At 40.4% G+C, this 26,968-nt stretch overlaps 1 protein-coding gene across 4 annotated transcripts in view; it reads left to right on the top strand.

Annotated features, from left to right (window-relative positions):
- NELL1 (neural EGFL like 1) overlaps positions 1–26,968 on the top strand; it is a 274,787-nt gene that overhangs the window by 228,285 nt on the left and 19,534 nt on the right. The window lies entirely within an intron of this gene.

Below are 26,968 nucleotides of genomic sequence, written 5' to 3'. Positions count from 1 at the left end.
ACCGCTGGGTGCGGTGTTCGTGTCACGACTTTTACAAGACCTGTGGCATTTTTCCAAAATGTTTCTTCTCTAATCTCATCTCCGAAGGAGTAGAGTCAGCTCTGCGAGAAGACAACATGCTGATACGTTTCCAGTTTCGTATTTTATCTTCTCTCCATGATTTATTATTTTACAGAGATGTGGATAATTAGAATATAAAGTCCCTTTAGATGATTGCATGAATTCCTTTTCTTTGGAGCTGAGGAAGGCTGTCTAATGCTTAAGGAAGAGTAACCAAGTGGTGAAAATAATTGAGATGCTCTTGAATTTTTAATTTTTTTTTCCCTTTGCCTCTGGTTAGATGGATATGGGTCATGGGTAGATAATGTAGCACAGCTAGTTCTACCCCTGCGATGCTTCATAGCTCAAGCTTTTTATTTCATTGTTAATTTTCTCTGACAGCATCGCAGCATTTAGATGTGAGGATTTCTAAATTTATGTACTGCAAATTTGGCTTCACGTTGTAAGTGCATTGCAGCTGTAAGAATTACCAGGTGAATAACAGTACAGAAATAATTTGAGATTTTTAAAAAACAAACGCCTATGTTGGACTTCTTACTGTAATTTAAAATTCAATATAAATCTCAACTTATTAATATTTAAAAGGAGAGTATTTTCTCTAAAAAAATCAAGGAGTAGATGTGATTATTTGTTTTAGCAAAGGGCTTAAAAAATAAAAAATATCCACTGGTGTCAAACCATCCAAATGCCTCTGGCTGTGAATATATTATCTTTATAGAAAACATTTCCACTTTGTCATCTTCATTTAATTCAGTCATTTTCTGCTTTATTCATTTCACCTGGATTAAATTTTGTTTACACGGTCATGGAATTTGTGTTATTGAGTGTGATACTCAGAGGTCCCTCTGAGAGATAACATCTAGCTCCAGCCTGCAACCAACCTTCCTCTTTGGTGTCTTCATCGCTGAAACCTGCTCACATCAGAAGTGTATCAATAAGGAACCTGGCAAGAATTTAATGTCATGGAAAATATGTCAGAAGCAAAGGCAGTTTGTGTGTGTGTATATTTAGTGTGACCTTTTAGACCCTCATATTACACTGCCCAGATTACTTTTTGCATGGAAACCAGGAGAGCATTCTGTACTGGAGATACTTCTGCAGGGAATGTTCAAGGTTTGACAATTAAAAGGTGTGCATTTCCCCTGATAAGCCTTTTCTTTGACTTCAAGCTATTTTGGCAGATTTTCTTGCTCCACGTAATTTGCTCTTGACATCTATTATTACTTAGTCGTGCTTTCAAATGCAATATATTGTTTGCAATATTAAAACACAATGTATAATTGACTTTCAAGGCTTCTGAAAAGAATATAATTTTTCACTGAAAATGATGTGACTGCGTAGTTTTATGAGAGAAAAAAATACTTTGTTTCACATCTCTCATTTCAGGGAGTGCAGCCAGTTGCTTGGATTAGTTTTCTTTATTCTCCAGTATTTTGGAGACCTTTGTTTTGCTGTTTTGAGTAGATCTGAGATTTCTGACGGCAGAGTACCCGTGGAAATGGTCAGGAGCGAATATATGTACACAGGTGGCAGGTAGACATCCTGCGCACCGTTCTTGTCGCCCGAGCCATCAAACTTCCCTGACACTCTGTCATGCCACGTTTTGTACTCGTTGTTTTTGTCCACTGAGGACAAAAACTGGCTGTCACTGGCCCGTGCATTGCTTGGTGCAACCCGTCTGAAGCGGGGCTTCAGTAAATCTCTCTGCTTGAAAGGGGAAGAGTTTTAAATCACCAGGCTGCAGAGAGAGGGTGGAGCAACGTGCTGGGCTGTAAATGTAAAGATTTTTACCTTCTCTCCAAAAGAAAACTCTTGTGATAGTCTTCTTTCCACCACATTGATAGGGAAGAGTCTTTACTGGCTGTTGAATCACTCTGATGTAACAAGTGGGTGAGTGACACTGAGGAGGCAGTAAATCTCAGACGTGTTCAGTGTCACCCCTGATGTTCATTGAGGCCCATTATGATCTGTTCTGGGTTTTATGTGTGTGAGTGAGAAATAAGAGAGGTCTAAACACAAGAACCTCCACCTACAGAATAGCAGTGAGAATGCTCGAGTGTTTTCTTGAAATCAAAGCTGGGGGATGTACTTCTCCAAAAACAGGTACTCCTTTCAAACCCCTGTTTTGTTGTGTGAGAGACAGATGTCTGTATCTGTTCTTAATTTTATAATGGGATGCTGTGAGGAAGAAGCTGTGGGAAATGGATGAGTGGTTTCACTGCTGGAAGTCTGAATAAGAGCAGGAAGTCTGGAACTGTTCTTCCTGCCCCAGTTCTTTGAAACAAGATCATGCACCTCCATGAGTATGATGGCAGCTACTCCTCTGAAATACTGGTTTTTTCCTTGTTTTTCTTTCAATCCACAAAAAAACAGATGAACAAACAAAAATGGGTTGTATGAAACCCTTTGATATGAACGTAAACTATGATTGTTCTTTTTTGTCTCTTCCTACTTTCCTCTGTGAGTTTAGATGAAAAATGGTCCCACAATTGAAATGAGACTGTGCAATTTGCTTTGTCAACAGAGGTCTCTTAACCTCTATCCCTGTTTTCTCCCTGCTGCAAACTTTGTGGTAGATTTTATACCTGGAAACAGAGCATCTCATAAATCTGATGGCAGTCGGCTTCCGTGTGAGAGTGGTGTTTGTGCAACTGAAAATTGTGAATTTCTCAACTGCTGTTTGGAATCATTTATTGAAAAGAAGTTGTTGGTGGAGCTAGAGCAAGGCCATGGCTTTTCCTGGAACTGACTCATCGTGGCTCATTTTTCTGTGGGCTGTTGTCTTGGTGCAGAAAGACAGATTTGCCCAGAGAGGAAAGAAAACAGATGCTTTCTTCAGGTTTAGGGAAGAAGATTGAATGTGTTGGTGTGTGACTGATAAAAGGAGGCTCCTAATCAGCTTTAGAGCACTGTGATTGACAGCTTTCAACTGTAGTGGAGCCTGCATGAAGAACCTTGTGAGGATAACTCTCACTGACTTTTTTGCTGGATTTTATTTGTGCTGCATTCTTGGTGAGCCAGGGCATTTGAGTTATTTTTCATTCTCTTACCCACCTCCTCTGCCCTTGACTGTTGTTGTTAATCTCTGCAGCTAAACAGTGTATTTCTTTGGCATTTGTCTTATCTTACAGAATCAACATGGAAAGGGAAAAAAGGGAGCAAGACCTTAAATATTTTTAACGGTAACAGACAGCTGAACTAGAGTTTTAGAGTATGTCAAATCCACATAATGCTCAGGGAATGCTACGTGCAGTTCAACAAATACTAATTAGATGTGATCCTCCATGTGGGTTTGTGTGTCTGTTCTTAAAATGCAGCAAGTAGTCTGATTGTGGAAGTGTGGAAAGAGCCTGCTTTGTGAAGACAGCCTCTTACACTCTGTGACTAAAATAAATAATGGCACTTTTGGGCTCGAGGTGCACATTATTTTGGTTACTCACAGATCTCCTGCTGCTTGAGCCCACTGGGAAACAAATGCGTTTCTTTTATAAGAAAATGAAACCCAGAGTTAGTTTTCTCAAAGCTTGTTTTGATCCTCTGCTGAAGATTACTGTGTGTTTCCCTGACTGCTCTGTGGTGTCTCTTGTTTTTTTTCTCATCTGGTCTGAGGCCATGTAACAGAGAGAAAAGTGGCCATGTCAGGTTGATCTGTATGTCTCGAGCTTCAGGAAGTACTGTCTTGGATGTTGATAACCATTCCAGAGGAATTCCATTCTCTCAAAGGAAAGAAGGCTGTATTTTCCCATGTCGAAATACTCTCTCACTATTAGTTAAATAATTTTTTTCAAGGAAGGAGAATGATCTCAGATTTATGGAAGGTCAAAACTTGAATTTCTTATTTATGAAAAACAAACCAACCAACCTTACAGGTTTTTATATGTATGCTATAAGATTATGCTGATTTGGTCTTTCTAGTCAAGGATATGAAACAAGAATACTGGCTGTGCTAATCAAAAGACATATGTAATCCTCTGAATATCAGATCATTTTTCCTGGTGCTTTGAGTTAAATATTTGGGCTGCTAAAATGTTATTCTTCAGTTACTACTATTGTTCTTGTTCGTGGCAGGCATGGATGGAGTTCTTTTGTGTGAAGTTCTCTCACCCAGAGCACACAGGGTGATTTAACCTTTTCTCTGAAACACTGTATTTTTTTTTTTTTTGGAAGGGGGGGAGATTTTTGTGTCTAGTGAAGTCCTAAACAAACCATGTGAGCCCCAGAAGAGCTAAAGAAATGGTAAAGAATATAAAGAATGGCAAACTGCCTTTCCTGAGGTGGAATTCGGTATTCTGTATCTTCTTTCTGCCTGACCCACAGATCTGAAGGAAAGGTAAGGGTTACTGCTCAGTTTGGATGGATAGCTCGGGTTCAAACCTCCTCTGCTCCTGTGCTGGGGAAAGACGAATACTCCCTTAGAAAGCCACGGTCAACACAGGCAGTTTAGCTGAACGGCAGGATATTAAACAGCACTGCTAATAATAGTAGACATTTGGCAGTACATTTTGTCACTCTTTATATGTTATCTGCGTATTTTTAGCTTGAAAACGCCGCAGAATTTCAGCAGCATTTTGTGCACTCTTTGCAGAGTGCTCAGGCACTGACTGAACACAGTTTCATCCCCCTGCTCACCCCGTTTCTGTCTCAAAGTGCCATCCAGGCTCTGTGTGTGAGCAGGCTGGGAGTCCCTGTGTGAGCTGGACCGAAATTCAGTCCTGAGCGAGCAGCAGGGAAAAGGGCAGAGCTGCTTTCTGGGCGGGTCACAAAGCTCGTGTTCCACAGGTCCGACCTCTCTGAGGCTTGGAATGTTGCGCAATATTTTTGTTCCTTTAATTACAAGAATTTGTGTCAGCTCAGATTTTGTGAATGTTTCAAAACTGTCTGTGTTGAACGATGTGTTGACACATTTTAGGTGTCAAAGGTGAGCAAGGTCAGAATACTGCTTCTTTACAGAGGAATGTAATGCTATCATCACTGCTGTTAAAAATCAGTGTCTCCACAAGGTTCCCTACATCCAATTCTGGTATGACCAGTTGCCCATGGAAACACTTGGTGAAAACTGACCTTCCCAGTCCTTTGATCTTGACAGATCTCTAGGGAAAATCTGGGCTTTTTTATTTTACTGTCGTTTAGGATTACAGACAGGCTGAAGGAAAACATAGCTCTGTTGACAAAATCGAGATAGGAGAGATAGGACAGAAATACAGCTCTTCATTCATATGAGAGCGCTGTTCTTTCCCATAAAACAGTTTCTTGGAAAATGTCTTGAGATTAAAAGGCAGTGGTTACATTCCAATTCAAAATGCCACCCCGCAGCGTGTACATTTTGACAAGGTTTATGAGTCTTATTGCTGAAAGTACTCTAATGCATAACCTTCACAGGTGATTTACGATGATTTTCAGGGGACTAAGCAATACTGTAAAAGGACAAGGTGAAGAGGGAACCATATCCAATTTAGAAGTGATTAAAATAAGGTTAAGCAAGAGCCTCATTTACAATATGTTCAGTTCACTTCATGAACAGTAGGAGGCACGAATGCTGGCAAAATCCCGAGTTCCTGAATGGATTTCCTTGGCCCTAGTGATCTGCAGATTAGCCACCTGGTATTGCTGCATATGTTGCTTTAAAAATCTCAGCTAGCACCTGTGTCGTAATTCGGAGTGGAAGTAATTACAGACTGTGACTGACACTTCTATTAAAGCCCTCTGGTTTCCAGGGTCCCATTTCTGCCTGCGAGCTCTTTTTTCTTTCACTAATACGAAAGGCCAAAATATGTACTTTGCCTTTTTTTTTTTTTTTAACCTCCATAATGAAAGGAGGAAATATATTGGTTCTTAAGGCATCACCTGCCCATATGCAAATCAGTGCCAAGTTGTAACCTTTGAAGTTTTGATGGTAGCAGTCTCTCTTCTTTTATAGGAGCAGCAGCCCCGGTAGCTGGTTATGCTTCAGGCTTGTCTTGCGCTGAGTTTTGTCTCTGCCTCTTGCAAGGCCAGCCCAACTGGAAGGTGACACCTCAACAGGCTTGAGTGCTTTCACTGGGAAACCATGGAATGGTTTGGGTTGGAAGGAGTCTTCAAAGCTCACCCAGTCCTGCAAGGAGCAGGGACATCTTCAACCAGATCAGGTTGCTCAGGGCCCTGGCCCAGCTGACCTCGAATGTTTCCAGGCATGGGGCACCCACCACTTGTGGTGTTTTGCCATCCTCGGAATAAAAACTTTATCCCTATACCTAATCCAAATTGACCCTTTATTAGTTGAAAACTATTACTCCTTCTCCTATCACAGCAGGTTTATTATCCCCATCTTTCTTACGGGCCCCCAGGAATTACTGAAAAGCCACAATAAGATCCTCCAGGAGGCTTTTCCTCCCCAGGCTGAACAACCTCAACTCTCAAATGTTCCTCAGAGGAGAGGTGATGAGAAAGGGCATAGACTCATGCTTAACACCGCCTCTACAGGATTGCTGCACTCCAAAAACCAACTGGCGTTCCAGCAGCTGAGAAATGTAGGTGGTGCTATGGGAGATGGGTTTCTTCTTTGCCTTTTCCCACGCTGCCTCTGTGTTGGCCAGGTTTGTTGTTAAAGTTCACTCTCTTGTCCGATTCTTCTCACTCGTTGCTGCTCGTGTACGGGAGCTTGTGTTTCTTTCCACCACAATATCACCTTGCTGGCTAATGTCCAAAGTGTTTTTGGAAATTCATTAAAAATTTAGATGAAATATGCTTCTGTTATTTTAATTATGAATCAGATGTTACCTAGGAGTTAACAGACAGCTTTCTAGGTAATAACAGAGCTGTCAGTTTCTTCAGTGAAAATGTCATGGAGATATCCCTCAGTATCTTGTGATGCAATTTATATATTCTGTTTTATGTATGCATGGTTGGTGGCATTTGGCATCTAATACTCTTAAAATTGCTATTTACCAAATAAAAAATGCAGAGGACTGCCTTATAATGGGATCAAACTTATTGCTGCCTCGGAGGGAATGAATTTGATTTTATTCTGATGAAACTGGTTTTACCCCAGTGTAACTTCATTGGGTCAGTTGGCAGCAATGAATTAAAGTTGAGTACATTTTCTTGGAGTCTGTGACTTAATTTTTTTTCTCTTGTCTATTGATGTTTCTCCTTGACACAATTAATACTTCATCTGTGAACCTGGCTGAACAAAGTGTCATCCTCTGCTCAGGAAATTCTTGAGATCCTGATTCTAGGAAGCTGGCAAACTCCAGTCCTCTGAGGTAAAACTCTTTCAATGGGATAGTTATTCAGCAAAATTACAGACACCTTTTGATCTATGAGACACCTTGGGAAAACCGAGGTGAAAACCTGAAATAGAAAAGAGTCCTGCCAAGCTGGCTGTGGTAGGCTACTGAGTTATTGCCAGGAAGAGAATTAGGAAGGCTTTTACAAGTATCAAACTGTGCTTAAATTCATAGTAGAATATATAAATGTATCTCCCAGTGGGCCAGAAAGAATTTTAAACACAGCGTCTGGGGTATTTGGCTCCTCCTTTCTTCGATGCCAAGATCTGAATTCAGGAATTTTTCTTGCTTCTCCCTCCCCAGTTAGCTGCATTTACCAGAGCACTAAAGTAATGAGTGATGTATAAGGAAATGAGTATTTTCTCACTCTGAGTTTGCTGAAGTCAGTAACAGAATAGGAACTTGAGACAATATCTCAAATCTAGTTTGCTATAATTTAGCATACAATTCAGTTCTCTTCACTTTAAGACCTATTTTTGTATCTTCAGTTTATATTAATTTATTCCCCCCCCTCAGTATTGCCTTGAATCCATGTTTTCTCATCATTTTTGCTGTCCTCTCCTCTGGACCTTCAGCTGATCCATGTTGCCATTAACTTGTTATTTGTTCCTTGGTGGACATGGTACAGAAGGTAAGACCCTCTCAGGAGTGTGAACATCACGAGAGGATACACTGTGCTTTTTGTCCATTCCTTCCAAGGTGGTGATGTCAGGCTTTGATTTCCTTCTGGCATGGCATCACACTCAAGCTTTGATCTGCTCCAGGTCTTGCTCTGCTGCCTAGTTCTCCCAGCGTGGATGGTCAGGGAAGAGAAGCTGGGCCAGCAAAAATGTTCAAGGTAGAACAGCCCGAGCATAATGACTCAACTCTTTTTCATCTCTACTAATTTCTTGAAAATTGGCCTGCATTATTTACCCACTTTCTGCTAAATAAATCAGCATATTTCTGTATGACACTGCTGCTCAGCAGCCCCCTTAATGAGCATTGTGAGATGATCATTTGTAACCCTGAGCCCTGAACTTCCATTAATTTCGGTAGTCAGAGGTAGCGCTGATTAAGTGAGCTGTTTCCAGGAGAGTAAATCTCCCTGCACACAGAGAGAGAGCAACTGACACCACAGCAAGATTACCTGATGTAAGATGTAAGAGTCCGCTGTGGTTTTGTGTCTGTCTGTAAGCTTGGGAGCAGCACTGGGAACCTCTGCAAGTGTTTCCCATTTTCAATGTGAAATGGCTTTTACAAACCCTTGAAAACATTAAAATAATGCTAAAAAATAAATGGAGCATTATTTGACCCGAAGCATGTTTGTTTCACTTGCCAATGTTGCAGACAACCTAAAAGCCTAGTTATTTTGACCTACTCTATTTAAAATGTTAATTGTGTAATATAAAGTTTAGAGATCTTCTGCCATTGCTAATCTCAATCTTCATTTCTCTTCTTAATTGCACATTTGAACAAGAAATTGTAATGTTTTTAAATTAGCTCTTACGATCTATTGAGTCTTATGTGAAGGAGAAGGTAGTTACTTGGAGGAGATGAGGTTTATATCTGGCTAGATCTGGCTCATTCCCAGCAACCTTGCAGGAGAAGTTGCACTTGCAGCAAACAGTTTTGAAAAATGTTTGATTGAATCATCATTAGTTTTCCTTTCCTCAGTTCTGCTGTCTGAAAGAAGCCTGTGTTTTGTATTCAGAGTGCTGTTTGGCTGGTCTGGGAAGAAGCGAGGGTTCTTGGGACGTGATGGCGAGGATTTGATAACAAAGAATAAAATTACAAGGAAAATCAGGCAAGGAAAGGGAAAATGGCTCAGGGTTTGCCATGTGGTGTCTGATATCATGAAGAATAAACAACTTTGTCTCCCTTAGAATTTTATTGTATGTTAACAAATATTACTGAGAAAACAATAATGTCTCTAGCATTTTACAGCCACAGAAGGAGCATTCAGATGATCTAATTTAGTTCTCTCTTACTGTGCGTGACTGTGTCCTCTTTATGGATTTGTCAGATGTGTCCTAAAAATAGCTCTTTCTTTAAAAATAAAAAGTTGCTTTCTTGCTCCTCACTTTGCAATGATATTTCAGACTTTGCTTTCTTACGTCTAGGAGTCTTCCGCTGATTTCCACTCAAAACTTACTCCGGACAGTTAATACTCGCTTGTATTGGTGTTCTGCCACTTGCCATTCTTCCTCCTAAATGAAAACAAACCCTTTTTATGACTTGTCCTAATGAGTTTACATAAAGGAATAATATCTCCTCTTGGCTTTGAATGTGCCAGGCAAAACGAGTGAGGAACAAACACTACATTTCATAAAATAGATTATTGCACGTCCTAGTGCCTCTCTTCACTTGCCTTTTTTTTTTTTTTTTTTTTAAATTCTTGAGCAGAGCTGAAAAAGAATTGTATTGAGATAAGCATCTCTTAGGCTTGTTTCATGGCATTAATAGTCTTATGTTGTTGTTACAAATGCTTCTGTTGATAAATTCTAGATAGCTTTTGCCTTTCTCAACAAAGCTAATCTTCCTTATCCTATCATCCTCTGATTGATTAACATGCTCTTCATCCTCCCCAGCAATTTCTCACTGATAATTTCCCAAATTTTAGTAGAAATACTTATTATTGCTAGGCTCTCAAGCAGAATCACAAAGCACATTATATGATTACCTTTCATTCTATTTCTATTAGGCAAGACTTTTCATTTCTTTCAGAATGAAATTCCAGTATTACCCGGCATTGGCAGTGCTTTCCAAAGTCGCACGAGTCTTACCCTCCAAAGCTGTGCCTCCTTTCTCGTGTCCTTGAGAAAAATACGAGAGGAGCTCCGAGACAAATGTTTAAAGGAATTACCTTCCCCAGTTCTCTCTCTCTTTGTTTTGTTTTTTGTTTTGTTTTGTTTTGTTGGGGTTTTTTTGGTTTTTTTTAAGATCAGTAAGCTTCCATGAACTTTAAGGGTATTGTTACTCTGTTTTTATTGGTGAGTGCACTGAGATGGCATAGTTGGAAAAGCATGGATCTCCAAGGCAGTTTAGTCACCTGTAATGGGGCTGCGAAGAAATAAAGTTAGATGTCCCACTGTGCAGTCCCTCATTAAATCCTGTAACTGCACGTCTGTGAATGCTCCTGTTTTCACAGGTACAATGTCCTAGAGGCCATAAGTTCTGCTGCTGTATGTATCCAATTTATCTGCCCTACCAGGGATGCCCAGCCCTGCATTTCATGCTGAAGCCATTGTAACTAAAACTCAAAAAAAAAAAAAGCTTTTTTGAGACCCAGCTAACTAGGGTGCTGCAAGAATCCTGCCCTGGAGTTGGGCTTTTGGAAACATACCCTTGACCCAGCTGTAGTTGCTGCTTTTGGTTGGAGACGTTAGGCAGAGCATTTCTGTTTGTGGCTGTATGTGGCTTACATACACAATTAATATTTTTAATCTTAAATTTTTGATTTAGGATGACTCCCTATGCTTGAGGTGTGGCACATCTCCCTTCCTTCCAGAAAAGGGTCTGAGGGAGGGTATCTTTTAGGGTCTGCTGATGTTGTTGTTCTCCTCTGCAGTAACCAGAGTAACTGGTTTGCCCAGAGTGATAAACATCGACACAGATTCCTAGGAGGGTGGTGAGGTGACTCTGCTGGCCTCCAGTAGCAATAATCCAGGGTTTAATTTAATCCGGGGTAGCTGCACCTCGCTGTCTCTCACAGGCTGCCTGAGGATGGAGAGTGATTCTCCTCTCCCCATCCCCAAAGAGTCTTTGCAGGATGTAAATTCAAATAATATGTCCATCATTACCAGCAGATCAGAGGCACAGACAGCAGTGGGACTCGAGCACCAGGACTCTTTCCTTTTTGCTTTTTGTCTCATTTTTAAAACATTGACAAAACCCATGGGGACGGGGAGAGAGGCTAAGGATGTTCCTAGTTACCTCAAAGTATGGTCCTTTCTGTGTGGATGGGATAGCTTGTGGCACTGAGGCATGGAACAGTCTCCAAAGAAATTTTTACAAGTAGGCTCATTTCAGAGTTGAAATTTGTTATTTATTTCAAGTTTTATTAATGCATGGAAATATATCCTTATCAGCTTTTGGGGGCTGGTCTGAACCGTTATCATAATTTCACACATGCTTTTTTGTAACCTCACCGTTTGTTCTCATTTTCTCTTTTCTCTTTCTGGCCACCTTGTTTCCATCTCTTTGCCTCTCAAGAGATTAAAGGGCCAAAATGCTGCTCCCTAAGCTTACTTCATTATCCACAGAAAGTTTCACGCTTTAATTATAATGCAAATAGGAAGTTACTTATATTTAGAAAAGACAAGGCATTTAATTTAGCACCACATAGCAGGAATGAAAGGTACTCTCTTTTCTATCTATGAAATTGCCCAGTCTTTTCAGGATAACAAATTTTGTTCAGGCTGCTTAATAGAGTTTCAAGTCGTATATTAATTATTAAGCGTGATCTAATCTGTCAGATTTACGAAGTGTTGCTGCACTGGCGTAATTTAATGTCTGCTGTCAGGAAACAAATCCTAGAATATAGATTTTAGTCCTGACTATGCCACTAACTTAAATGACTGGAGGTGCTTCCCTCATCACTCCAGGCTCATTTTTCTGTCTGTGAAACGTATATTAAGGCAAGTGCCTATATAATGCTGGGTGAATGATGAGTTCTTGATTCAGCTAAGAAGCTGGAATTTACTTTTAGAGAAAATGTTTGCGTGTTGAAAGCTAAGTTTTGTTATGTTTTGAAGCAATGTCCAGAAATTCTTCAGGAATGGGAATATTTAAATTTCATCTTCAGTACTGCTCTTGGTGGATTATTTCTTTCTTCTGGTGTTAGCTTTTCATGGCTTGACAGTGGTACTAGTGCATGTATTAGTGTCGAGCCATCAAATGATTGCGCAAATTGGAGAAACTGGAACAAGTAGCACCAGCCCAAATTATCTTAAGAAACCAAAATTAATTAAAATCCTTTATGTCTGCACAAAGACGGCATACTGTGTTAAGAAGTAATATAAAAAAAAGGAAACATGAACGTTTAAAATAATTAAGAAATAAATTTTCAAAAAGCGATGATGAGATATACGAGTTATCAATTTTTTAAATGTAAGCAGAAATGGCATTTGACAGCCAGTGCTTCAAAATATAGATCAGGTATTTTGTGACATTTTTCAGATATATTTTCAGTAAGCTTTTGAAACAGACAACTGTTTTTCTGCCCTCATGCTAATGTGTATCAGTAAATTTACTCTAACAATCAATATAGTAAATGGTAAGCAATTATAAATCAATGGAGACCACAAGCTTTAGAGATAAGCTGTCTCTAAGAAGTAGAGAAAAAAAAAAAAGTAATAGCATTATCCTGTTCAAGAAACAAAATTTTTGAGCTGTAGGACCAGAGAGGATGTTTAAAAATCAGGAGAAAAATAGTGTGGTGTTTTGCTAGAAAGGGTAGTGTAGACGCATAAGAAGGTGGTGAATAGTGAGAACAATAATTAATGTGAATCTGAGCAATCCAGCTGGTTAATTTAATGTGAAAGTCTATTCCATTTTCCTGGAAATTATAAAAGATGTTTCAAGTTTGAAGGAAAAACTTTGATCTTTGTTTCTCAGCAGCTTCAGAGTGGGTCCTCTGTAGAGCCAAAACAAGAATTCACTCTGCTCTCTGTCACTTTTAGTCATGTGTTGAAACTATGAAGCAGAACTAAAAAATTAGGAGAATTATTATCAATAGTATTATCAAATTATGATACTGGATTTTTTTTTAATCAGGTTTTCAAGGCTGTTAATAAGAAGCCTGAAATTGACTTTCTAATCTTTTTTACAGAGGGGAAAAAAAAAAAAGAGATTGCAAAGAGATTTGTCTGCACTGGGTTGACCCAACATATTTGGAAATTGCTCTCCCCAGAGAACAGTCTTGGCCACACAAACCCAGTACAACGTATCTGGAAATTGCTCTCCCCAGAGGTCCAAGGCTGACACGTGTTCAGCTGAGTGTTTTGATTTCTTTTTCTACACATCCCAGTGCAGCTGAACATGTGCCCTGTTCCAGAGTCCTGATGGGCAGGCTAATTGCCCCCCAGAGCTGGGAGGGGCTGGGAGGAAGCCTGGTGTTCTGGGAGGGATGTTTCTCCTCCCTGAGAGATGCAGGAGCTGCTCCTTGTGCTGGGGAGCAGAGCCAGGTCTCTGCTGTCCAGACAGGGAACTGGAGATCCCCATTTCCTAGTCATCTTTTGGAAGTGCTTGTTTTGGAATGGGAACAGGTATGATTTGATGTCAACCTGTGAAGACGCAATTTACCAGGGGTAGGAGATAATTGTGTGGACTCGTTCTGATGGACATCTCATCGCAGGCTCCAGACAAGTTCTTCATGCACCTTTTCTTGTCTTCTTGATGTTTCGCTCAGGATGAGCATGTCTCTCAGCTCTAATTTAGTCAGAAGGCACCTGAGTGATATTATTTAGCCCTGTCATTGTTCCCCTGCACAGCGTTCTCTGATGGACCAAATACCCCTCCACAGGAAATGTCTGCATTTCAAAAGGTTCCTTTGAAATTGGTTGGTTTCCATCTTGCCTGGTAGGATGTCTGTGACAGTCATGTAATGGTTGGTGTAACTTCAGTGGCATATCATAATGGGAAATCATAATTGGGTAAACTATTTTTAAAGTATTACGGGTTATTAAGTAATTACTAAAGTGCTTTACACAGACAGAGATATGTAAGTCCATCAAAGCATTCCTTATTCGTGTTGCAGTGAAACAGTTCAACACTTCAGCTTCAATACAACAGAGCCAGGAGATGCTTTGATCCAAGTGCCAGGCGCTGCACCTTTGCAACAAACAGGACATGCTTTGATGTAGTTAAAAAAAAAAAAAAAAAAAGGAGGTTTCGTTCAGAATTACGTTTTCTCTCCAGATTTTTTTTTTGGACTTGTTTTTTCTGACATGAGATATCTGGAAAGGCAGGCTTTTGGGGGGTTGCATCTCCTTCCTGAGAATACAGTCCATGGAGCTTTGTGGTCCTGTATCTCCACATCATGATGGGATTTGCATAAAGGAAAACAGTACCTTTATAGCTGTTCTGTCAAGGTGAATGCACAGCAATTTGAAATCAGATCCTGAACTGGTCTTCACCACAATGTGGTTTCTGGTATTGACACAGCCAGGGTTAGGCTCTTGGAAAACTTCTCTCTTGAAAATTCTGCTCCTTGAAGTAAGTCTCATGTTTGTGGTCAGGGACACTTTCTCTTTGTCCTTGCCTGTCAAACTGTGTGTCATGAAATAGCTGCTGTAGATAGCTCCAGGGCTGGCAGTGATTGGAAAAGGGATTTCTTTGTACACTTCTGTGCATTATTTTGATGGTCATTAATGGAGGAAGCAATTTTATTTTTTATATATTTTTTAAGCATCACAGTGAACCTGAAAAATAAAGACATAAATATTCAGTTCTTCCTAGGAAACCCAGTTCTCATTTCATGTTTTCAGTATTCTAACAGGGCTAAAAGAGACACCTTTGACTAAAAGCAATATAAATGAAGGTAAAAATTTAAACTTTGATGAGAAAGATTATAAAATATGAAAGCTCTTAAAGTAGTTCAGAAGATTCTAGTCCTATCTTGGGAGTGGAGGAATGTTCTCTGTATGGTTAGGCTAAAAGCTCTGTTACATAGGTCTTTGTAGGAAAAAAAAAAAAAAAAGGATTCAAGGGAGGTGATGAGTGATCACTGGAAGGTGCAAGAAGGCAAGAAACTTGATCATGATTTTGTCAGCAGAACATGTGTGAAAACCTTGTTTTGGAAAGCCAGGTATTTTATATTCTGCCTTGGTGGTCCCAGGTTCCTTGCCAGTTGCCTGCCACATGCTTTACTGATACTTAGTGCTCATCTATTTTAGAGCCACCATGGTCCTAAGTCACTATCAGGCAGTAAGCATCTTTTTTACTGACTCTCAAGTGATTTAAATCCTACAGGCTGAGACATATTAGGTGCTCATGTGGCCCTAAGAGTAATTTCCACTGCCTGTTGCTATTTGTTAGCTGAGTCATACTTTCCATGTTTTCCCCTACAAGTGCCCTTTCCTTGCTCACACCCTCTGATGCTCTTGGCTGAGCCCCACTGCTGTTGTCCCTGTTTGTGACTTTAGTCTCAGTTGTCACTTTGCCTGGAGCAGCTCACCTCACCCAGGTTCTGATCTGGATCTAATGTGCAAGCTGGAGACCACATTCTCTGAAGAAACATCCATATCCAGCACAATTAAGGAAAAAATCTAAAGGGACAGGATGAGTGCTCTGTTTACACTGATTTTATCCCCCCCCCCCCCCCCCAAGTTAGTCTTGCTCCTAAATGCATAAATATGCATAGAACAGCTTCTTTTAGGAGATGCCCACTTTGTTTGTTTTTATTTGGGTTTGTTTGTTTGTTTTTAATGTTTTGGTATCCTCTGTGCTACAAATCAACCTCATTTCACTGAAAATGAAGCTCTGAAACAGACTGTGCATATACTTATATCCATATATGAAATCCCTGTGTAAAATGATAGCATTTTGTATATTCATAATTTTGTCTACATACTACCTGAAGCACATACAAAGAGCTGGTAAAGGCTTTTGTAGTATCAAAAATATTTGCTTGCAGATAAACAGAATTGCAGAGACATTTTTGCAGTTCAAACACAGGGGCAGTAGTGGCACTAGTGTTAAACTCCAAGTAGCTGTTGTTTCTTATCCCGAATTTCCTCTTCTAGACAGGTTCACCAGGTCTTTCCAGCCACCCCAAGCACTAACATTGAGACCATGTAGCTGTCTGAGATCCTACAAAGTTCAAGGTGAAGGTTCGAGTCCTCCAAGTCTTGTAAAATCTATCTGCCAGCTTTTGCAGATACATTTTTTGAGGACACATCTTCTATAAGTTAGTGCATTTGATGGGAGTAAATTATATTGTAGTCTTCAAACTGTAAAACCAGCTGCTATGAGGAACTCCTTCCTTTGGAAATGCTAATAAAAACAATTGAATTCAACTTAGGTATGATAAAACTTCATTAATTTAATAAAATGAAGGGTACAAAACCAATCTGGATGAATGTGTGGTTTTAGTGAGTGGAGGTCTTACTCATGCAGCAAGCAGTGACTGTATCTTCATGAATAATTAAGCCCCTTTCAGATAATCAAATAAACAGGGGCTTTTTGTATTTTTTCTTTTCATAACCAAGTATTGTGCTTTTAAGAAGTATTTTGAGATCACAGGATGAAGGACAATATAGAAGTGCAATATATAATAATGATAACATTATTATTGTTATTATTATTACTGAGTCCGCTGGCTTTCCTTTTAAAATTTTCCACTTATTTCAGTTGCACATTTTTAATTGCTTAGAGAAATGATGTAGTCATATCTCAGAGTTGGTTTAATTAGAATTATTGATGTCTGAAGCAGCGCCTAGACTGGGGAAACGGGGGTCTGATCAAAGTCACAACTAATGGTTTAGTGAAGTTAGAAATTCAATCTGCAATTAACATTGGAAGAGAAAGCCTATGCTTTCGAAAAACGCATTTTATGCTAAGGAAAAAGGCACTTGTTATTTATTTGGAAATATTCATTGTGCTGTTTAAAAAGCAGGGTAACAGTAATTACTGAGTTTTTCACCTGGAAGAAACTCTGGATGCAACATTGTGCTTTTACGGACGCTGCTATACTTCGCTCTCCTTAATTAGATTTAAACGTGCACGTGAAATAGGAAGTTCACTTTAAGAAGGGTTTTAAGACTTTTGGAATTTTGAGTTTCAGGGGGGGAAATATTTGTAGCTTGATTGAAAGTACATATAAATGTTTACAATTTTTAAATGTATTCTGTATAACAAATAAGTTTAATGCTGGGACCAGTTCTGATTAGAAGAGAAAACTGCTGAGTATCTGTATCAGCTGAGGAAGCACGGGACAGTTGAGCATGTGGGATGAATCCTCACCTTTATTCTGAGGGTGTCAGTGGATACGTTGAGTTTAGTAAATCTTTGTAGATTTTTTGTAGATTTTTTGGCAGTGTGCTGACTCCGGGAAGTGAAATGTGGCACAGTCCAGGTTTAACTGGGAAAGCACACTTATTTTGTGTTTCTCAAACTTCCTGGGTTGGGCATGGGAAATCACGAGCCCGAAGGGCTTTTTATGCTTTTTGTGGCCGTGCACGTGGTGTGACAGAGTTGGGAGCATGGGTAAATTGAACTGCACAGATGGAAGGTGCTGGGGCTGGAGAAAGTTCGAGCAGACCAAGATAGAGAATGGCTTTTACTCGCATGATGAACACAAGGAGATAGGCAAAGAAGTGCAAGGGTCTTGGTTTCTCTCAAGCAGCCCATCTAGGCTTCTGTTGTGTGGTATCTGCTACAGGGTCTTCTTGTGCACCCTTCTTACTGTCTGAAATAAACATGTATATCCCAAGGTGGCTGGGGACCTTCCCTTGATGAGAGCGGTTGCAATTCAGTGTGGTGTGTGGAGATCCACCTTGGATTCCATCTCTTTGTGAAACTGTGTTCACACATTCTCCAAAAGTATGCATTTTTCATTTGCACTTTATTGATCAGCCCTTCCTGAACCATTTTCGTCCCTAATTGAGGATGCAGAGAGCTTTACGTTATTCTGCTTATGATTTCAAGAGCTCATTTTATACTGCTTGTTTGGGGATTTGCTTCCTTGGGAGAATTTATTACTGTATGAATGAAAATGCTTTTCTGAAGCTGTTAATCAGTTCAAGATTTAAAAAAAACTAATTGAGAATATTTCTCATTATTATTAAATTCTCAGGGGTGCTATAGGGTGTGCGCACTATTATAATCTAAACCCGTAATTTGGATTTGCTTCTTGTGCCCTTTGGCACAATGGTATGCACGGGAATTTTCAGGAGTGTGACTGACACTTTGCCACCCCAGCTGCAGTGAAGAAAAAGTGCTCTTTATTATTTTCTCATCAGCTGCTGCCTCCTGTCAGCAGTGAAATTGTTTTGACAAGTGCTGTTTTGATATACTCGTTTGTAGAAGGGCTCCAGCTAATCAAAAGAACTTCCTGACGCTGCGGACTGTTGGGCTGCAATGTTGTCTCCATGAAGTGGGGGAGGACTCATCCTGTGAGCTGTTCTAAACCTGACGGAGGCAAATCACCACAGAATTTATGGAAGGGAACATCCATTCTCTGTCATGGGATGTTCCAGATAAGACAATAGCCTCTTTCTATCTCTACTCTTTGATGTTGAAACTTAGCATTTCAGGTGCTAGATGGAGTGATGTATTGCTTATGCATTGTGCCTAGAGATTGTGCATGAAGTCTGGTGGCACTGGGCAATAGTGCTGAGGCTCTTCCATGAAGCTCCTGTACACAGAGCCAGTGTCACCTGAGTGATTCCTTTTGTGCAGTGCCCTGGGTTGCAGACAGCCGGTAAGTTGGGTGGAGAGTGTTATTTGTCAGTGTCCTCTTTCGTGAGAGGTTTCATTCATCTCTTGTAGCTCTGATGAAACAATCTGCAGCCTGAGTAGTTCATCAGTTTTTGTTCAAGGAGCGTTCCTGCCGAGGCAGAACCAGGGAGTGATGGAATGGCTGAGGTGGGAGGGGACCTCTGGGAGTGACCTTGTCCAACCCCACTGCTCAGTGACCGCCACCTGGAGCCAGCTGCCCAGGACCACGTCCTCTGGCTTTTGAATATCTCCAGGGACGGAGACTCCACAGCTTCCCTGGGAAGCCTCACACTGCAGGAGTGTTTCCTGAAACTGCTTTTCAGTTTGTGCCTGTGGGCCCCTGTCCTGTCACTGGGCACTGCTAAGAGGAGCCTGGCTCCATCCTCTTTGGTACCTTCCCTTTGGGTATTTACATGAGTCTGTAGGATCCCCTCTGAGCCTTCTCCTCTCCAGGATATAAACAGTTCCAGCTCTCTCAGCCTTTCCTCCTGGCAGAGATGCCCTAGTCTTACTCATCCTCGTGGTCCATGGCTGATCTCTCCCCAGCTCTCTCTTGTTCTGGGGAGGTCAGAACTGGGTCCAGCACTTCTGGTGTTGCCTCAGCAGCTGAGCAGCAGGAAGGATCCCCACCCTCACCCTGCTGGCATTAAATACTTTATTTAAGGCAGCCAAAGGCGCTGTCCACCTTCTTCACAGCAGAGCCACCTTTCCGGTTCTTGTTCAACTAGGTGTCCACCAGGACCCCCAGTTCCTTTTGTGCCAGGCTGCATTTCAGCTGGTTGGCACCCATCAGCTATTTTGCCTTACCATCTGTCCTCTTTAGGGGAATATCCTTAAATTTTGTGATCTTGGCAAAGGACGCGCAGCTCTTCAATCGCAGAATGCCAGAATCACTTGCCGAAAGCACTATTTATTCTCACTGATGCATTAGTCTTCTTGTGAGACACTTAATGTATTTTGCCATGCAGATTTTCTGAAATGTAATTCTGCAGTCTGTAGTAAGTTTTTGGTGTGGTTTTGTCAGTCGCTGTAAATTCAATGAATCTGAATTTACAGCGCTTACGTTTCATTAGGCTTAAAGCAGCTGTGTATGTGAAAGTAGTTTGCTTTAGCAAAGGGTTTGAACTGTCTTTCCAAAAATCTGTATAATCCCGGCTGTGTAGGAGAACACCTCTGTGTGCTGAGGGCTCCACTGATTGAAGTCCACTGACACAGCAGACCTCCCCTATTGATCCTGGTTGTCATTTTATTCTAGCATGCAGATCTAATGCTCTGAATAGTTGCTTATATATAATATATGCAGATACAACTCCAGTATCACAATTTAATTTAATTAGCTGTCGTGGGTGAGGATACTGAACATTGTTGAAAAATAAGCTCTCATGTTCACGAATCGTGGAGATAGCCGAGGTTGGCCTTGCCTCAACCTGGTTGCTTGAGAATGTTTTTATAGGGAATAGAGAGTGGTGACCTGAAGGGCAGGGCAGTGGACTGGAATTACAGCTGAGGAGTTTCTCACAGTTTTGGTTTTGGACAGCTTTGGAAAGTTCTTTGTATCTCTCTCTGCCTTATTTATCTCCCGTGTTCATTGCACATTATAGCTCTCTACCAATAGATACATATTATTATATATTATGTAAATTAAATCATGGTGGTCTATGATTTACTAGTGATCTGCAGTTCAGTTTCTCTGCAGAAATGCTACCAGATTGATTTACATAGGTAACTGTAGCATGAAGACCACACACTATTCCTAAACAGGTAGAAAAATACAAAATTTGGAGTCCTGACAAAGTGCTCTGGAATGTTTAGGAACAGCATCATGTCAAAAAGGGTAAGAGAGGGCATTCCTGGGGAACTGTGGGATACTGCCAGCAGGTACCAAGGTGTTAGTAGACAATGAGCTGAACTTCTGTCCTGAAGTTTGGTGTCATTAATCCAGCGATGGCTGGAGTTGGCAAATAGCTTGTTTTGACCTGGGTATTCCCCCTGCCCATCCTCAAACCAGCTTGACTGGCACTATTGTTCCAGGAGCTGGAATACATTAAATACTGGGCTGGAAGCCCTGTTGTTTTCAGGGTGATGTAGTTTGAGAGATGTATTGACCATCAGCCTCAAATTTGACAGAAAGTCTCTGCCTCGGGTGGAAACTTAACCCGCTAATTGTGAGGACTGTCTGTTTCTGGCTTGTGGAGGGATCATTAAAATCCTGTTTGCAATGAGAGCTGAAATGCAATACTGAATATGAAATTGTTCTGTACCCTGCCAGGCTTTCTACTGAATGGTCTCGTTCCAGTTTTTATGTCCTACATCATCCAGTAGTCTTTAAATACGAGAAGGAAAAATCCTTTCAACTCCAGTCTTGTGAAGTGGGATTTCTTTGAATGATCCAGGATCTTGCAGTTGCATGCTCTAAGTGTGCTGCCTATTTAGCACAAGAATTGATGAATATGAGGGTATGAGAGAGACATGCACTAAAGTCATAAAGACACCATCCTGTGCTGTGTATAAATATATAAGGTGCTAAAAGTAATTTCAATAAATTAGATGTTATGTATTAAAATAATTAGTCTTTAAAAATACTGGTACAACTAGTCAGAGTTATTATTCTCATATTGGTTTATTCCATTTATTCTTGGTAAAATCATCATTCTGAATTTGCATGTGAGATTCAAATGATTGAAAGTCTTTATACTTTTTTAATCTTTTATAATGGTCCAAAATTGTGCAATAATATTGCATATTGCAGCTGTTCTTTGATTGTAAAGGATGGTGGGCGCACATTTCATCCCTGAAAGCTATATAGTACTATTAAACTGTTTGTGTGGGTTTGATTATTCATGAATGTCAGTTTTAGTCACTGTCTTAACAAATGGAAAATTTTCTGGTTTACCACTGTGTCCTCAAAATAGGAAAATGGACCAAAGCCTGCACCATTTATACAGGCAAAACTATTCCTCCCTGAGAAGGAACTGGGAAGGCAAATATAAATATAAAGCAATTAAAATCAGTCTGTGAAAACAGCCACAACTTCTGAAGAGAGAGGAGTATGTTATTTGGTGTTGATTGTTTGCCCAGGATCTCCTAATGAGTTAAAATGAACCTAATTATAAAGGAGGCTAAATGTCAAGGAAAAATTTCCTAAGCAGTTATTCCAAAACTTGCTGCTGACTTCAGGCAGAGGTGGGGGCAGTCTTTATCACCTGAGATACCTAAAGCTGTGAAACTAAAAACTGATGATTAAAAATGCCAGTGGATAGTTCTCAGACAGGTGCCTTTCCTGGGGTTTTAGTATCTCTGTTGTCTTCAGAATGAAGTGGCCCCATGAGGCTGAGCAACAGCCACCAGTCATTATTCAAATGTGATTTAATTACAGAGTTATCTGTGCTCTCTGAGTTACCATTTGTTTAGCAGCTGAATTGCAGTACCAGCCATGTCCTTGGTATTCCAGGCACACTGAGTTGCAAACCTGTGACAAGGTCAGAGAGTTTTAGCCTCTCCTGCTTTGTCTGGGAAAATCTAGGAGATTTCAGGGGTGGCTGCTGGTTCTGGTATGTATTGCATCTATTTTAAAAATACAAGCAGGCCCCTCTTGTGGTGAACTGTCAAAGCTAATATAGGGATTTAATGATATAAAAAAAAAGTAAGGGTTAATAATAAAGGATAAAATTCAGCCTTTATATAAGTTTATGTAAAACTGTAGAGGTGGGCAGGTGGGAGGGTTTGTTGGAGTTTTTTTAGAGTGAAAGAGATTTTTTGATCCGTTCTCATCCAAAGTAATTGTCTTTGCTTTCAGGGTTTGTTTAAAATAGTTGAATGAATCCTTTGCAGCAGGGACACTGTTTGCACAGTGCCACCCCTTTCTTGCTCTCTCTGTCTTCTGCAACTGAGGCTTAGGCTGGAGTAGGAGATGAGAAGAGGCTGTATTTTAAGTACAACTAATGTCTCAGTCGGCTGGGTGCATTTTTCTGGTGTTTTTATGTTGAAGAAAAATACTATGATGTGGAAAACAAAGCTGAAATGATCTGGAAGCAATGGAGTCAGCTTTCAAGGTACAATTTCAGTTCAGGAAGCTTGAGACCTGTGTGATCCTTTCTTGTTAGTACATGTTTTTCCTGCTTATAGGTCTCCTAGTCAGTGTAAACTAAAGATAAGGAATGTATATTTTTTGCATGGAAAATAATACAATAATGGTTTGATGAATAGACACTTTTACAATGAAACTCTTCTGTCTCATTGAGACTGTAGACTGCTAGCTTTTACATGGCACTGAACAGTTTTCCTTTTAGTATTATCACACAGTGACTTAAATGTGATGGAGCATTAGAAAAGACTGAATTATTTTAATTTTACTTTTTCACAGGCTTCTGAAGCCATTGTGTTTTATTTTGAGATAAATTATCCTATTTTTCTTGTCTGCATAAATACCTTTATGAATAATGCAAAAGGCTGCTAAAAGTAGAAATTAGAGACCTGTCCTTAAAGGACAGGATTAATATCCTGCGAGAGCTTGTACGAAACCAACTGGTGCCTTTATTCTTCAGTACAAAGCTGTGCCATTTATGAGCATTTGCAAAGCCACTAGAGTGGAGTGTTGCCAGATCCATTAACAGTCCTCTGCTAATGGCAGTGAAATGACTGAGTGGGGTAAAAGCAGGCAACAAGATGGTTTGTACGAGATCTCCTTTTACATGGACGTTATAACAAGGCTTGAATGAAAAAAAGCCCTACAAAAAGAGTGTCATGGTGGTAAGAGCAGCCATGTCTTACATTGCATTAGAGCAAGAAATGAAAAACACTACCCTTAATGCAAAGGGAAGGCAGATACTTAACCAGAGACTGCAGAGGAAAATTAAGATTATGATGATGCCTTAGGAAGGCTGACCTGGAACAGAGACTGGACAGAGCTGGGGAATAAAGTAGGTATTTATTGAAAGGCCTCCAGGTTCCAACTTGGGCAGGACAAGAGCCTGGCCAGGGCTACACCCAAGGTGGACCCAAAATGGTCACAAAATGCCTGACTGGTCACGAGGTCTCACAGTTTTATAAGTTTTGGTCCATTTGCATTTTGGGGTTGAATTGTCCAATTACAGCTCCAGGTTGTGAGGTCCCATCCTTCTTGTTTGTCCCCTCAGCCACCACTGTGCTTTTGGGGCTGAAAGTTGTCCTTGGTGTCCGGTCCTTTCTTCTGGCCTGTGTGAAGTGACAGAATTTCTAATCAGGTCTTAATGTACTCTTTTCAAAAGGATTAGAATTTCTATGCTGTTTTCACCCACAGGTCAGAATTGTGTACTTTCATTTCAGCTTAACTTTAAGAAGAAAGGACACATAGGACATTCTGGTAAGCATCTGCACACACAGAACACGCAAAACCAGTCTGTGTCTAACTCAAATTCTATAGCAAAACCCCAAGCCAGACTTGGATAGAAAACTTTTATCCTCAGGCAAGTATGCAAATATGGTGCTAGAATCTAAAGATGGAAAAGCAATGATGGAGGGAAGTGAATTGGTTCTAATTCCCTGAACTCGTTCTTATGCACATCAACTTTTTTTTGTGCAGGAGAAAATGCTCAAAAAAAGTGTTTTGAAAAGACACAGGATGTCTAGCTGGAAATGGTCTATTAAATGAACTAAATAGTGTAATGGTATATGACACACCATTTTATAAAGCTGCTACTTGCTTTTCCATCTTGGTATTTTGAGCATCCTGAATCTCAATTTCTAAAACATCCACAACGTTTTCCTGTTTATACACGTGCTGCAAACAATGCACAGGGATCACAGGAGAAGCTTACAGAGCTCCTCACGGTGTTTCCACCCCTTTTGGGGTTTATGTGCACCATTTCAAGAGACAGCCAAGTGTAGGGCAAATGGGGATGCCGTTAAAGTTTTTCCTTGTCCACATCACCCTTCACGCACATCACATCACCTGCTGCTGCTGCCAAAGGAGCTCTGACCTGCTGCAGAAACAGAAAATTGCTTCCCCGTTCTCCTTCCTGCACCGTCCTCCCAGCACCTGTGTGCAAGAGAGGGCTGAGCTTTACCTGAAGAGGGGAGGTAGTGGTAGGAAGTAGAGCTTGAAGAGTTTTTTTACCCATTGCTTCCACACCAGTGGTGTCTGTCATGGCAGATTTTTCCCAAAAAAGCCCATGTAGCTTCTCCTGTCCTTTGCCCACCGTCCCCAGCGAGAGTAGGGCAATGCTGGCATAGCTCCACTGATTTCAGGAGATGGAGGAGGTAAAGGAAGAACCTGTAAAACTGAAAGCAAGTCTTTTTTTCCTAGCTCTGCTGGTTGAAGAAATGGGTTAGTGTCTCCCTGCACATCAGGGAACAAAAGCTTTAACAGGTATGGTACTGCCACAGTAAAGTCATCCAGTCTTGAAAGAGTTCTATGCATTATTTTACTTTTTGGCATAAGGTAGAGACATAACCTAATGTCTCTTCTTCCACTGAGTGGAGTGCTGCTTAGCTTTGGTGCCCTGGCTTTCTGAGAAGTAGCTGCTCATCAGTTAGTGTCCTTTACCACGAGCCTCAATCATATACTTTTGAAAGGCCTTAAGTTTAGACGTGAACTTTAGGAACACTCCATTGATGCTGTAAATTAAAAATGTAAAATTGAGCAGCCAGAAGCCCAGTACAGGACTGACGCGAGGAAGCAGTCTTTAAACAGAAACATTCTCCACTCCAGCACTGGGAAAGAAAGGAAAGTGAGAAGGATTCATTTGCAATTGACCCGCAGTAGCGAAGTCATTCACTTTCCAAATAGGATTAAACCTGTTTTATCAGCCATGACATGTGAAAAGATCGTGGTTATAAATTCCATTTGCTGTAATGAATTGAAAGTGTCTGAGTTTGCAAGCAGCACTCACCGTTGATGGACAGCTGGATTCGTGCAGCGTTTTAACACTAAAATTAGCTTCCACCAAGTACAAAGTACAGAAAAGGTGGCAGCAGTGACAGATCTTAAAGCATTTAAAAATTGACTGTATTGTTGGATGGGAGCTGAATAAAACTAGAAATAAATAGTGTTTATGATCCTGTTATGTAGATAACTTGGTTCGTGCTTGAGTGAGGGCGAACACGAATCTTGGAAAAATGGCATTTTTTAGGTTTCTCAGCCATATTTCAACAAGAATAAATACCGTTACTGAAATGAGGAAGAATCGAACTTCTCTATGGTATTGCTTGTAAGATGTAAGAAAATGGGATTGTGTTGAAGGATACCTCATTCAGATTGATTTCCATGTACATCAGCACAACTCCAGTGCAGCCTGTGAAACCATATTGGTGTGTGTATTTTGGAAATGGAGATAAAAGCTGCATTCTGTGGTTAGTTAATCACCTTAACTCAGTCTTGAATCAGGATCATGAGACATTTATCCTTTGGTGCTTGTGGAGCTAAATGTAGTTTCCAAACCTATTTTCACCAAGTTTTTTTTCGTTTGGTGTGCACAATTTTATGCACGTTTTAAACGTGCCAAGAAAAAAAAAATCTCAGTGGGTGAAAGTGGGAATTATTTGGAAATTTCAGTCTCCTTTTAATTGATAAGTTACCCAGCTGAAAACTGTCCAAAATTTAAAAAAAAAAAAAAAAAAAAAAAAAAAAAAAAAAGGCAAAAAAAAAGCTTGAGCTGAATAGAGGAATGCAAATATAATGGCTTCTTAAATTACCACAAGGTTAACATGTAATGAATTTGCTAATTTTAATTACAACCCTACAAAATGTGCTGAAAAAATGCTCAAAGGGGAGAAGCAGCCAGGTGCCAGCCACGATTAGCCAAGGTTACCGGCAATTACGCAGTCTCTATTAAACATGTTACAGAAATCTGAGAAACCCCTTTCTAAAAACAGCACATTTATTGAAACTCAGCAGGGCATTCATTGTGCTGTATCCTTCCATTGCTGCAGACTTGCTGTCATTTGCCTCACTCTTTTCCAGCTAAATGTTTTATTGCAGCTGCAACGTGGACTGCTTCTTCTGTTTGACACGCGTTGTTATGCTTGTACTTGGTATTTATTTTGATCATAGGAACAAAAGAGATTAACCAGTGTTTGTGAAGTGTTCTGAGCACCTTCAGTTCCAGATAGCTGCCAGTATCGCAGCTGAATGCCGGAAATGCAAATACTGAAGGAAATGCTTTTTCTTTCCGAGGTGTCCTGGCACATGCAGTTTGTTAAGCAGGAGTATTGCTGAAGCTGGCTTTTCAGTGGACAGCCTGTTC

This window comes from Hirundo rustica, chromosome 6 (genome assembly GCF_015227805.2).
Source record: "Hirundo rustica isolate bHirRus1 chromosome 6, bHirRus1.pri.v3, whole genome shotgun sequence".
Taxonomy (NCBI): domain Eukaryota; kingdom Metazoa; phylum Chordata; class Aves; order Passeriformes; family Hirundinidae; genus Hirundo; species Hirundo rustica.
The sequence above is the reverse complement of the archived record's forward strand: the minus strand, read 5'-3'. Positions and strand labels throughout refer to the sequence as shown.